Source organism: Rhineura floridana, chromosome 1 (genome assembly GCF_030035675.1).
Source record: "Rhineura floridana isolate rRhiFlo1 chromosome 1, rRhiFlo1.hap2, whole genome shotgun sequence".
Lineage (NCBI taxonomy): Eukaryota > Metazoa > Chordata > Lepidosauria > Squamata > Rhineuridae > Rhineura > Rhineura floridana.
This window is the reverse complement of record NC_084480.1, coordinates 308,774-322,452: the sequence shown is the minus strand read 5'-3', so window position 1 is coordinate 322,452 and position 13,679 is coordinate 308,774.

Genomic DNA, 13,679 nt, shown 5'->3' with positions numbered 1-13,679 from the left:
CGCTCCATCCCCTTGATCATTCTGGTTGCCCTCTTCTGAACCTTTTCCAACTCTATAATATCCTTTTTGAGATGAGGCGACCAGAACTGTACACATTGTATGCGGCCGCACCATAGATTTATACAACGGCATTATGATATTGGCTGTTTTATTTTCAATACCTTTCCTAATTATTGCTAGCATGGAATTTGCCTTTTTCACAGCTGCCGCACACTGGGTCGACATTTTCATCGTGCTGTCCACTGCAACCCCGAGGTCTCTCTCCTGGTCGGTCACCGCCAGTTCAGACCCCATGAGCGTATATGTGAAATTCAGATTTTTTGCTCCAATATGCATAATTTTACACTTGTTTATATTGAATTGCATGTGCCATTTTTTCGCCCATTCACTCAGTTTGGAGAGGTCTTTTTGGAGCTCTTCGCAATCCCTTTTTGTTTTAACAACCCTGAACAATTTAGTGTCGTCAGCAAACTTGGCCACTTCACTGCTCACTCCTAATTCTAGGTCATTAATGAACAAGTTGAAAAGTACAGGTCCCAATACCGATCCTTGAGGGACTCCACTTTCTACAGCCCTCCATTGGGAGAACTGTCCGTTTATTCCTACTCTCTGCTTTCTGCTTCTTAACCAATTCCTTATCCACAAGAGGACCTCTCTTATTCCATGACTGCTAAGCTTCCTCAGAAGCCTTTGGTGAGGTACCTTGTCAAACGCTTTTTGAAAGTCTAAGTACACTATGTCCACTGGATCACCTCTATCTATATGCTTGTTGACACTCTCAAAGAATTCTAATAGGTTCCTGAGACAGGACTTTCCCTTGCAGAAGCCATGCTGGCTCTGCTTCACCAAGGCTTGTTCTTCTGTGTGCTTAGTTAATCTAGCTTTAATTATACTTTCTACCAGTTTTCCAGGGACAGGAGTTAAGCTAACTGGCCTGTAATTTCCGGGATCCCCTCTGGATCCCTTTTTGAAGATTGGCGTTACATTTGCCACTTTAGTGTTCAGTGATACATCTTGGCATTTGAGGACCTTTTCTAGTTCTCATAGCTGCCCTCCCCAGTCCTAGCCTTCTTCTGATTTCTTGACTATTGTCTCCCTTTTGGTTAATGACTGTGCCAAGGCATTGATAATACTTGACAAGTTCAGTATCCTCATTGTCCACTTTAAAGTTACATAAATCTTTTGTTGTCATTACTTTAGTGTTCTTGACGTTCAGCTGTAATCCTGCTTTTGTGCTTTCCTCTTTCATCAGCATTTGTTTCCAATCATTACTGGTTTCTACTAGTCATTCATTCATTCATTCATTGGCGATCACTCATGGCTGAGTAAGATTATCTTCCAAGATAAAGTCTTTAACGGTGGGTTCGTAAGTGACTGTGGAGGCCATTTCTAGATCCACATAGCCTTCCACAATGAGGACATAGGTTTCCAGATGGAAGATGGTCGCGATGAGGATTTGCTTGACGTGCCTTCCGCTTAGCTCATTTTCCCCTTTCCCCCTGTACTCGTGCTTCTTCAAAGTCCATAGCACCTTTGATAATAGCCGACCTCCATTTGGGACGTTCATGGGCCAAGACTTCCCAGTTCTCAATGCTCATGTTACATTTTTTTAGATTAGCTTTGATAACATCTTTAAACCTCTTTTGCTGTCCACCGATATTCCATTTTCCATCCTTAAGTTGGGAGTAAAATAGCTGCTTTGGAAGACGGTGATCAAGCATTTGAACAACATGGCCAGTCCAGCAAAGTTGATGTTGAAGGATCATTGTTTCAACTCTGGTGGTCTTTGCTTCTTCCAAAACGCTAAATATTAGTCCGTTTGTCTTCCCAAGTAATTTGCAGAATATTCTGGAGACAGCTTGGTGAAATCTTTCAAGTAGTTGGGAGTGGTGTTTATAAATGTTCCATGTTTCACAGGCGTACAGTGAGGTCGGTAGTACAATGGCTTTGTAAATCATTTTGGTCTCCCTGTGAATATCGTGATCCTTGAACACTCTAAGCTTCATTTGGGAGAATGGCATTTGCAGAGCTCAGACGATGATGAATTTCAACATCGATGTCAGCTTTTACAGAGAGATGGCTGCTAAGATAGGGGAGGTGATCAAAGTTCTCCAGCATCACACCATTAAGATGGATTTATGGTGCTACAGAGGGATTGGTTCGCACCACTTTGGTTTTTGGTTTTTTAAATACTAAGTGAGAGCCCAAACTTTCTATATGCTTCTGCGAAGACATTTAGGATAGTTGGAAGATCTTCCTCTGAAAGTGTGGAGACTGCATTATCATTGGCATATTGAAGTTCTACAACAGAGGTTGACATTACCTTACTTTTTGCTTTCAGCCTGAAAATGAAAATGGACTGCCTTCAAGTTGATTCCAACTTATGTTGATCCTATGAATAGGGTTTTCATTATAAGCGATATTCAGAGGTGGTTTACCATTGCCTCCTCTGAGGCTGAGGCTGTCCGAAGGTCACCCAGTGAGCTTCATGGCTATGTGGGGATTTGAACCCTGGTCTCCCAGGACATACCACACTCTAACCACTACACCACACTGGCTCTTGCTTTCAGCCTACTGAGATTAAAAAGCTTTCCATCTGTTCAATATATGATTTCCACACCAGTAAGATGTTTCACCTCAATAAGGTGTAGAATCATAGCAATGAAGATAGCAAATAAGGTCGGAGCAATGACACATCCCTGTTTTACACCTGATCTGACTCTGAATGGATCACTCTGAAAGCCATTGTTATCCAAAATTGTCGCTGCCATGTCATGAAGGAGTTGCAAAATATTCATGAATTTATCAGGGCATCCAGTTTTCTGAATGATGGTCCAGAGTGTGGTTTAATTCACAGTATCAAACGCCTTAGATTAATAAATGCCATATATAAAGGTCGCTTCTGCTCCCGGCATTTTTCTTGAAGCTGTTGTGCAGTGAAGGTCATGTCCACTGTACCCCTGGAAGGGCAGAAACCATTTTGGGATTCAGGTAAGACATCTGAAATAGGTAGGAGGCGATTTGCAATCTGTTCTATCACCCTTCTTTAAAAGGTGATAATTACGGCATCCCTAAAGACTTCCGGGATCTCCCTCATCCAGATTTTTTTGATGAGCTTATGAAGTTGTTGTGTAAATTCAGGCCCGCCTTCTTTAAAGACTTCAGCAGGAATCCCATCAGGACTACTGGCTTTGTTATTCTTCATTTGATTAATGGCTTTACTGACTTCATCCAAATTAGGAGATACTGCAAGCTTGTCTCTAGGTTGTTGTGGAATTTATGAGACCTCACCAGCCACAACAGAGTTACGATTAAGGAGGTTGTGGTAATGCTCTTTCCAACGCAGTGCAACAGACTCTTTATCCTTAAGAAGTTTGCTACCATTCATTGAACGTAAGGGGTTCGTATCATAATTTGTTGGTCCATAGATGGCCTTTGTGGCATTAAAAAAGCCCCGTACATAATCAACATCTGCAAAATCCTGGTTTTCTTGAGCTTTATCCACCAGGCGTTCTTAAGTTCTCTAATTCTTAAGAACATAAGAACATAAGAAGAGCCTGCTGGATCAGGCCAGTGGCCCATCTAGTCCAGCATCCTGTTCACACAGTGGCCAACCAGGTGCCTGGGGGAAGCCCGCAAGCAGGACCCGAGTGCAAGAACACTCTCCCCTCCTGAGGCTTCCGGCAACTGGTTTTCAGAAGCATGCTGCCTTTGACTAGGGTGGCAGAGCACAGCCATCATGGCTAGTAGCCATTGATAGCCCTGTTCTCCATGAATTTGTCTAATCTTCTTTTAAAGACGTCCAAGCTGGTGCCCATTACTGCATCTTGTGGGAGCAAATTCCATAGTTTAACTATTTGCTGAGTAAAGAAGTACTTCCTTTTGTCTGTCCTGAATCTTCCAACATTCAGCTTCTTTGAATGTCCACGAGTTCTAGTATTATGAGAGAGGGAGAAGAACTTTTCTCTATCCACTTTCTCAATGCCATGCATAATTTTATACACTTCTATCATGTCTCCTCTGACCCGCCTTTTCTCTAAACTAAAAAGCCCCAAATGCTGCAAGCTTTCCTCGTAAGGGAGTCGCTCCATCCCCTTGATCATTCTGGTTGCCCTCTTCTGAACCTTTTCCAACTCTATAATATCCTTTTTGAGATGAGGCGACCAGAACTGTACACAGTATTCCAAACGCGGCCGCACCATAGATTTATACAACGGCATGATGATATCGGCTGTTTTATTTTCAATACCTTTCCTAATTATCGCTAGCATGGAATTTGCCTTTTTCACAGCTGCCGCACACTGGGTCGACATTTTCATCGTGCTGTCCACTACAACCCCGAGGTCTCTCTCCTGGTCGGTCACCGCCAGTTCAGACCCCATGAGCGTATATGTGAACTTCAGATTTTTTGCTCCAATATGCATAATTTTACACTTGTTTATATTGAATTGCATTTGCCATTTTTCTACCCATTCACTCAGTTTGGAGAGGTCTTTTTGGAGCTCTTCGCAATCCCTTTTTGTTTTAACAACCCTGAACAATTTAGTGTTGTCAGCAAACTTGGCCACTTCACTGCTCACTCCTAATTCTAGGTCATTAATGAACAAGTTGAAAAGTACAGGTCCCAATACCGATCCTTGAGGGACTCCACTTTCTACAGCCCTCCATTGGGAGAACTGCCCAGTTTTCCAGGGACAGAAGTTAAGCTAACTGGCCTGTAATTTCCGGGATCCCCTCTGGATCCCTTTTTCAATATTGGTGTTACATTTGCCACTTTCCAGTCCTCAGGCATGGAGGAGGACCCGACGGACAAGTTACATATTTTAGTTAGCAGATCAGCAAATTCACATTTGAGTTCTTTGAGAACTCTCGGGTGGATGCCATCCGGGCCCGGTGATTTGTCAGTTTTTATATTGTCCATTAAGCTTAGAACTTCCTCTCTCGTTACCACTATTTGTCTCAGTTCCTCAGAATCCCTTCCTGCAAATGTTAGTTCAGGTTCAGGGATCTGCCCTATATCTTCCACTGTGAAGACAGATGCAAAGAATTCATTTAGCTTCTCTGCAATCTCCTTATCGTTCTTTAGTACACCTTTGACTCCCTTATCATCCAAGGGTCCAATTGTCTCCCTAGATGGTCTCCTGCTTTGAATGTATTTATAGAATTTTTTGTTGTTGGTTTTTATGTTCTTAGCAATGTGTTCCTCAAATTCTTTTTTAGCATCCCTTATTGTCTTCTTGCATTTCTTTTGCCAGAGTTTGTGTTCTTTTTTATTTTCTTCATTCGGACAAGACTTCCATTTTCTGAAGGAAGACTTTTTGCCTCTAAGACCTTCCTTGACTTTGCTCGTTAACCATGCTGGCATCTTCTTGGCCCTTGTGGTACCTTTTCTGATCTGCGGTATGCACTCCAGTTGAGCTTCTAATATAGTGTTTTTAAACAATTTCCAAGCATTTTCGAGTGATGTGACCCTGTGGACTTTGTTTTTCAGCTTTCTTTTTATCAATCCCCTCATTTTTGTGAAGTTTCCTCTTTTGAAGTCAAATGTGACTGTGTTGGATTTTCTTGGCAATTGGCCAGTTACATGTATGTTTAATTTAATAGCACTGTGGTCACTGCTCCCAATCGGTTCAACAACACTTACATCTCGCACCAGGTCCCGGTCCCCACTGAGGATTAAGTCCAGGGTTGCCGTCCCTCTGGTCGGTTCCATGACCAACTGGTCTAGGGAATAGTCATTTAGAATATCTAGAAACTTTGCTTCTTTGTCATGACTGGAACACATATGCAGCCAGTCTATGTCCAGGTAGTTGAAGTCACCCATTACTACCACATTTCCTAGTTTGGATGCTTCCTCAATTTCATATCTCATCTCAAGGTCTCCCTGAGCATTTTGATCAGGGGGACGATAGATCGTTCCCAGTATTAAGTCCCTCCTGGGGCATGGTATCACCACCCACAACGATTCTGTGGAGGAGTCTGCCTCTTTTGGGGTTTCGAGCTTGCTGGATTCAATGCCTTCTTTCACGTATAGAGCGACTCCGCCACCAATACGTCCTTCCCTGCCCTTCCGATATAGTTTATATCCAGGGATAACCGTATCCCACTGGTTTTCTCCATTCCACCACGTCTCCGTTATGCTCACTATATCAATGCTCTCCTCTAAGACCAAGCACTCCAGTTCTCCCATCTTGGTTCGGAGGCTCCTAGCATTAACGTACAGGCACTTGTAAGCAGTGTCTCTCTTCAAGTGTCTTTGGCACTTGTGGTTAGGCCTGTGGTAATTTTTCTCTTCTGAATTTATATCCTGTGCCCCTGCTCTCACAATGCCTACTTCTAGGCCTACCCCTTTTTAAATGTCATCATTTCTTTGGTTTTTATCCCAGGGGGGATAAGAGGGAGAAGAACTTTTCTCTATCCACTTTCTCAATGCCATGCATAATTTTATACACTTCTATCATGTCTCCTCTGACCCGCCTTTTCTCTAAACTAAAAAGCCCCAAATGCTGCAACCTTTCCTCGTAAGGGAGTCGCTCCATCCCCTTGATCATTCTGGTTGCCCTCTTCTGAACCTTTTCCAACTCTATAATATCCTTTTTGAGATGTTCTCCCTCTCTCATAATACTAGAACTCGTGGACATTCAAAGAAGCTGAATGTTGGAAGATTCAGGACAGACAAAAGGAAGTACTTCTTTACTCAGCGCATAGTTAAACTATGGAATTTGCTCCCACAAGATGCAGTAATGGCCACCAGCTTGGATGGCTTTAAAAGAAGATTAGACAAATTCATGGAGGACAGGGCTATCAATGGCTACTAGCCATGATGGCTGTGCTCTGCCACCCTAGTCAGAGGCAGCATGCTTCTGAAAACCAGTTGCCGGAAGCCTCAGGAGGGGAGAGTGTTCTTGCACTCGGGTCCTGCTTGCGGGCTTCCCCCAGGCACCTGGTTGGCCACTGTGAGAACAGGATGCTGGACTAGATGGGCCACTGACCTGATCCAGCAGGCTCTTCTTATGTTCTTAACTCTTAAGAGGGCCTCCGTGGACCCAGAAGAATTATCGCCCAGTGGCAAAAATCCCTTTTGTGGCAAAGTGCTCCAGAAGTGGTGGTCCTGTGTCAGTCATGCTTGGAGGAGATTGAATATTTGGACCCATTTCGGTCTGGCTTTCACTGAAACTGCCTTGGGTTGCCCTGGTTGATTATATTTTGCCGGGGCAGAGAGAGGGGGAAAGCGATCTTGCTCATTCTTCTGAATTTTTTGTGGCTTTTGATACTATGGTCTTCAGTATCCTTCTGGAGTGGCTTAGGGAGGTGGGGGTTGGGGGCACTGTACTTCGGTGGTTCTGCTCTTACCTCCATAGACGTTTCCAGAAATTAACGGGGGGGGGGGCTACTGTTTGACACTACCAGAGCTTTCCTGTGGTGTCCTGCAGGGTTCCATCTTGTCCCCCTGCTATTTAGCATCTTTATGAAGCCCCTGGGAGCAGTCATCAGGCGTTTTGGGGTGAAATGTCACCAATATGAAGATGACACTAAGCTCTCTCTGTTCCATCTCAACTGGGAGAGGCAGTCAAGATGTTAGATCGGTGTTTGGTGGTAGTGAACCTGAGTGGCTCTTGGGCAATTCTCATGAATTGTTGATGCCCACAACTCCTCCAGCAGACGCAACTGGAGGTATCCCTCTCCAGTGGGCCCCTCTGTCCCCTGGGCACAGAGCCAAGTGGGACCTCGACCTACACTGGCACTATCCAGGAGAAGGCGCTGTCACCCTCTCCAGACTGGACTGGTTGCACCTCGGCGGCAGTAAAGCGGGCTCTTAGCATTGACCGAGGGGGATTTAGGCTTTCTTCGGGGGCTCCGTGTATGTGTCTGAGCAAGCTGGGTAAGGAGGTGTCGCCGCCGCCCGCCGCGTCCAAGTAGCAACAACGGGGTGCGGGGACTGCAAGGATCACACCGCTTGGCTCCCCACATCGCTCTGGGCCCGCAGCCGGGCGCAATAGAAAGCCGCTCTGAGCGAGGAGGAGTCCTCAGCGTGGCTGGAGGTCCAACCACACACTCGGACCCGCCGCCGTGGCCACAACTCCGCAAGGAGGAAGGGGCGCGCCTGAGTGCTGCGCTCCTCGGCCTCCGGCTGCAGCTGACAATACGGGGCGCGGGGAATGGGAGGGAGGTGCGTTTGCCACACCGGGCTTGTGGGCGCCACGGGGGCCAGTCGTTCTCTTGCATGGCCCGGAGGTTCCTCGTGGGTGGTGGCCAAAGCGCTCCAGGCCACGCAACTTCTAGCTGGGCTTCCATAGGCGCAGCGGAGCCCAACGCCTGCGGTCCGGGGTGCTTTGCCCAAAGGGAGGGGCCCCTTTACTCCAGCAGCGGCAGCCAACTTCCCACCTGGGGCGCTGTGATGAAGCAAGGAGAAGTCCTGCGGGGGGGGGGGGAGTCCAGGAGCACCATGCTTCCCCCGCCTCCCCCAAACCGCGGAGCATCTGAGAGTCTTGTCGTTGTTGGAAGATGCCGCACCAGCGCAGCGCAGAGACTTCTGTCCGGCTTCTCAGGGAAGGCGCCAAACTTCCAGGTGCTCCAAGGCTATCGCCTCTGGGTGGGCGGATGGTGTGGCAGGCGCCAAGTCGAACCAACCCATCGCTGACCAGGGCACGCTACACCAGCATGATGTCAGTCTTAGTCGGGATCCTGTGCAGTGCGCCCCAAGCACTCATGTTAAGAAGAACGCAAAAGCAGTAAAAAGAACCAAGCGCCTCCCCCCCAGCCACCCTGCAGCATCCCCAGCAGCACCCCAGACTCTAGCCAACTAATCGCCCCGATTATTGCTGTGTGTAATTTGTGTGCTTAATTTCGTTTAAAGCACCACAACAGCAAGCAGAGAGTAACAGCAGATGTTGAAATGCGAGTGTGCCAGTGTGTGTGTGCGTTTGCCTAAGAAAGCAGGCTTTTACCCTGCATCAGCATCACTGAGACTGGAGACTTAGTAAAATAAGAAAAGCTACTTTATTTATAGAAATACAGAGTAGATAGAAAGGCAAACCAGAGCTTGGAAAAGTTACTTCCTTGAACTACAACTCCCATCAGCCCCAGCCAGCATGGCCACTGGATTGGGCTGATGGGAGTTGTAGTTCAAAAAAGTAACTTTTCCAAGCTCTGCAAACCTAGTTCTAACTAACTAGCTAAGTTGGAGGCATAATTCCCAGGTGTAGGAGTCAGCCCCATGCTCGGAGAGAGCAGAGACAAAGGGAGTCTCCTCTCTCCTGGTCAGCCGGAGGACAAAGGAGTGGAAAGGGTGGAAGAAGAAGGGGCAGGTAAGCTTCCCTAAAGGCGTCACAGTCTAGCCACAGAAGGAAGTCAGTCAGAGCATCACAGGTAGAGGTAAACAAGCCTGTCCATCTGGAGGACCCTAACTCTATCTCCTTTCTGGAGCACAAACAAAAGAACAAAACAGGAGTTGCTCTTGCACCACTTCCAACACCGATAAAGCAGGCATGGATGGAACTAATCAACGGGAAGACACCCCAGGCCCCATCACTCCACCAGGGGCGCCAATAACAATAAAAACAGAGGGCAGGGGAGAGAGATGAAGTCTCTTGCACAAAAACAAACCTTGTATTGTCCCAACAGGTTTCCATGGACACTCTAAAAAGCTGGCCACTCTGTTCTGGAGGGTGCTCTATAAGCAAATGAATTCCTACCCACCCACCCCACATACTTATTTGCATGACTAGCCTATTGCCCCTGCAGACCTCCCCCCCCGCCCCAGGCTCCCTTAATAGCCAGGCCCGGGCCAAGATATTCTGCTACTTGAGGCAAAGGGCAAAATGGCACTACCCCCTTCCCTTTCTCCCCCAGAAGGTGTCCAGAGCAGCCACTGAATCTTGCTTCAAGGCTGGTGATGGAACAACACCCTCCTCCACCAATGCGCAGCAGAGAACAAGAAGTGAACATCTAGGGTGCAGGGCAGGCCACAGAGCACCCATCTCACTGCCAGCCCCCCAGCACCTGCTGCCTCATGTGGCTGCCTCACTCCGCCTAATGGTAGGGCCCACCCTTGGTACTAACTGACTGTCTCCTTCACCCTGATGGCAGCACCAGTGAGCACAGGGAAGCCTGCCCCCATATCCTAGCTGGGGCTTCAATGGCCAAAGAGTGGAGCCACTGCAAGCACTGAGCCTTCCTAATGCTGAATATTCGTGAGCAGGTCAAGGTAGGTAGGTAGCTGTAGGTGTGAGTGAGTGAGAGTGATATACCTGAAAGGAGCAGGAGGTTCGCTTCTTCAAATCAATCAGACATGGTAGAAAATAAGCAAAGCTACTTTATTTACAGAAATACATAGGTGATAGGGAAGACAATCTAACCCTGACTAAGGGTGCAGTCCAGCTCGTATTGGGTTGGATGTGGCGGACCACCGACTAAGCAGGCACACTCCTGGCTCTGTGGCGTTCGGACCCTGCTGGCTCAGCTGGGGGTCCTCAGGGAAGCCCAGCCAGCAGAAGAGGGGCTGGCAGAAAGCACTGGAAGGCCTGAAAAAGGGCCATCATGGGGGGCATGTCGGAAGAGGGATCAGGGGGCAGGCCACATCCACCTCATGTTCGGGGCAGCCTCAAAAGTCCAGCGTCAGGGAAACATTACGCTGCAGAAAAGGCCAGTCTAAGGAAACATGTGCAATGGGAGGCAATGAGGGCCCAGTTGTCTCAGGTTGGGCTCAGGTGCACTGCCCCCCTTACTTGTCCAAAACTGTCTGAATTCTATTGAGTTGCGTAGCAGAACGGAGAGTATTGAGCGAGCTTACGTGTGTGTGTTTGAATTTTTGCTAAGATTCTACCTTCCCTGCAAATTAGTCAGACAGAGACTTTAAGCTGTAAAATAAGAAACAATTACTTTATTCTGGAAGTACATGCTTGATAGGAAAGAGTCCTATATCTAGCTAACTAGCAATGTTGGCGCAGTCTGCACTGGTCCCAGTGCAGCTCTCATGCTGGTTGAGAGGGAGAGACAAAGGAAAGATGTCTGCTTCCCTGTTGAGAGAGAAGAAGGAACACTGAGAAGGCAGTCTAGCATATCAGTCTAGCAGGAAGGGGAGAGACAGCAGGATCAAAGGGATAGGTATAGCCTAGCAACCAAGAGGTCTAGCTCTCTAGCTACCCTTATTAACCCCATGCAGCCTCAACCCACAAGTTGGAGTTGAACCACATACATTCCAACACCCCTTCTCAATGAGCACTTGGTTCATCCTACAAGGTGCATCTTGCTTCATAGCTTCTGGTGTCGGACTTTGCCCAATGGTTCGGTCAAAGCATCAGCTGTCATCTCTTTTGTTGGACAGTAGGTCATCTCTAGAAGTCCTTTCTCCCTTATGTCCTTCAGGTAGTGGAACTTAATAATAATAATAATAAAATTTTATTTATTAGTCACCCATCTGTCCGAATTAACAGACACTCTGGGGGACGTACAACAATATAAAATACAATATAATACAAATACAGTCAACAATCATCTAAAACATCTTTCAATTAATACACTATAACCTTAATCTGCCCCGGCAATCCCATTATTATTATTATTATTATTATTATTATTATTATTATTAATTACACTTATATACCGCCCGACTAGCAAAAGCTCTCTGGGCGGTGAACAACAGAGAATACAGTAAAATACACATATAATACAATAAAAACATATAACATATAACAGTAAATGATCAGAAATCAGTTACAACAAAAAAGAAATCAATAAGTTAAAAATGCATTGGGAAAGAGGAAGGTTTTAACCAGGCGCCGAAAGGACAACAGTGTCGGCGCCAGGCACACCTCCTTGGGGAGACTGTTCCACAGTTCGGGGGCCACCACTGAGAAGGCCCTAGATCTTGTCATCACCCTCCGGGCCTCCCTATGAGTCGGAACCCGGAGGAGGACCTTCGTAGCAGAACGTAGTGAACGGGCGAGTTCATAGCGGGAGAGGCGTTCCGACAGATAGCGTGCCTGAATAGCCAGGTCTTTAAGGCCCGGTAAAAGACCATCAGGGAGGGGGCATGACGGAGGTCAAAAGGAAGCAAGTTCCAGAGGGTGGGGGCCACAACCGAAAATGCCCTCTCTCTGGTCCGCACCAGCCTAGCTGTTTTCACCGGTGGGACCGAGAGAAGGTCTTGTGAGGCTGATCTTGTTTGGCGGCATAATTGGTGATACTGCAGGCGTTCCTTCAGATAAACTGGGCCGAAACCGTATAGGGTTTTAAAGGTCAGTACCAACACCTTGAATTGGGCCCGGTAAACAATTGGTAACCAGTGTAGATCTACCAACACTGGGGTGATATGATCCTGGCAGCGGCTCTGCTTTATCACACGGGCCGCCGCATTCTGTACCAGCTGCAATCAATGTGCTTCATGCGAGAACTTTGCCCTTCTGATTCCGCGAGTCTTATGCAGGCTTGATTGTCCTCAAATATTCTGATAGGCTCTGGTTCAGATATGCCCAAGTCTCTCAGAAGCTTGAGTAGCCACAGCATTTCCTTGCATCATCAGCTGATACGTATTCAGCCTCAGTAGATGAGTGTGCTACAGTCTCTTGCTTTCGACTTGTCCACCAGATAAGTGACTGTCCATAGTAGAACAAGTTTCCACTGGTTGACTTACGATCTTTGGTGTCTCCAGCCCAGTCAGCATCAGCATATCCTAGAAGTTTTGGAGCTCAAGTAGCTGATAGCTTTAGTTTTAAGTTTGCAGTGCCTTTCAGATATCTTGCCACTCTCTTGACTGCTTCCCAGTCTTTCTTGGTTGGCAAGCTGGTTTTTCTGCATAGGTATCCCACGACTGCCTCCACATCTGGTCTGGTTATTGTGCTGATGTACAGGAGTTTCCCTATAGCTTGTCTGTACCTTTCATTGTCTTTCTTTTTTTTTTTTCAATAATTTTTATTCAGATTTTCATAAAACATACAAGACGAAATCATAAAACATTCAAAGACAAAAAACAAAATCAAAAATAGTTAAACAAAAAGAAAAAAAGAAAAAAAAAAACAAAAATAAAAAATAAAGAGTAAAATATTGACTTCCCATTTGTCAAAGATCAAATCAGTTATAAGTCTATAATATATAACAATCCTGTCTCTTAAGTCATATTATAAAATCACTTTCCTCCAGTAGTTATCTTACTTAATCATCAAATCTCATAAACATTACTTTATTCTTTCCACAAAAAGTCAAAGAGAGGTTTCAATTCTTTAAGAAATATATCTATCAATTTTTTTTTCCAGATAAGCATATCGATTAATCCATCTCATTACTAATTATGATAATCTTATTGTCATAACCATAGTCAAAATAAACATTTCAATTAATCCATCACATCAGAATCTGTTAGGTTCAGTAATTTCAGTAGCCATTGTTCTATTATCCCTATTAGTTCCATTTTCCATCTTCCATCTTCAGTAGTCTTGTTAAGTCCAGTAATTTCAGTATCCAATCTTCCATTATCAGTATTCCATAATAATCTTGCTGTCAAAGCCATAGTCATATAGTAAGAGTCTGATGGGAATTACCTCTATCCCAAATATTTTCTTGCCATCCATTCTGAATAGGTTGCTGAAATACTGCTGTAAAATCATATCTCTGTTCTTTTTTTCAAAATACACTGGGTCATCTCTTGAAAGTTTTTCCATTGTCACATGGCTGCAGTTAAT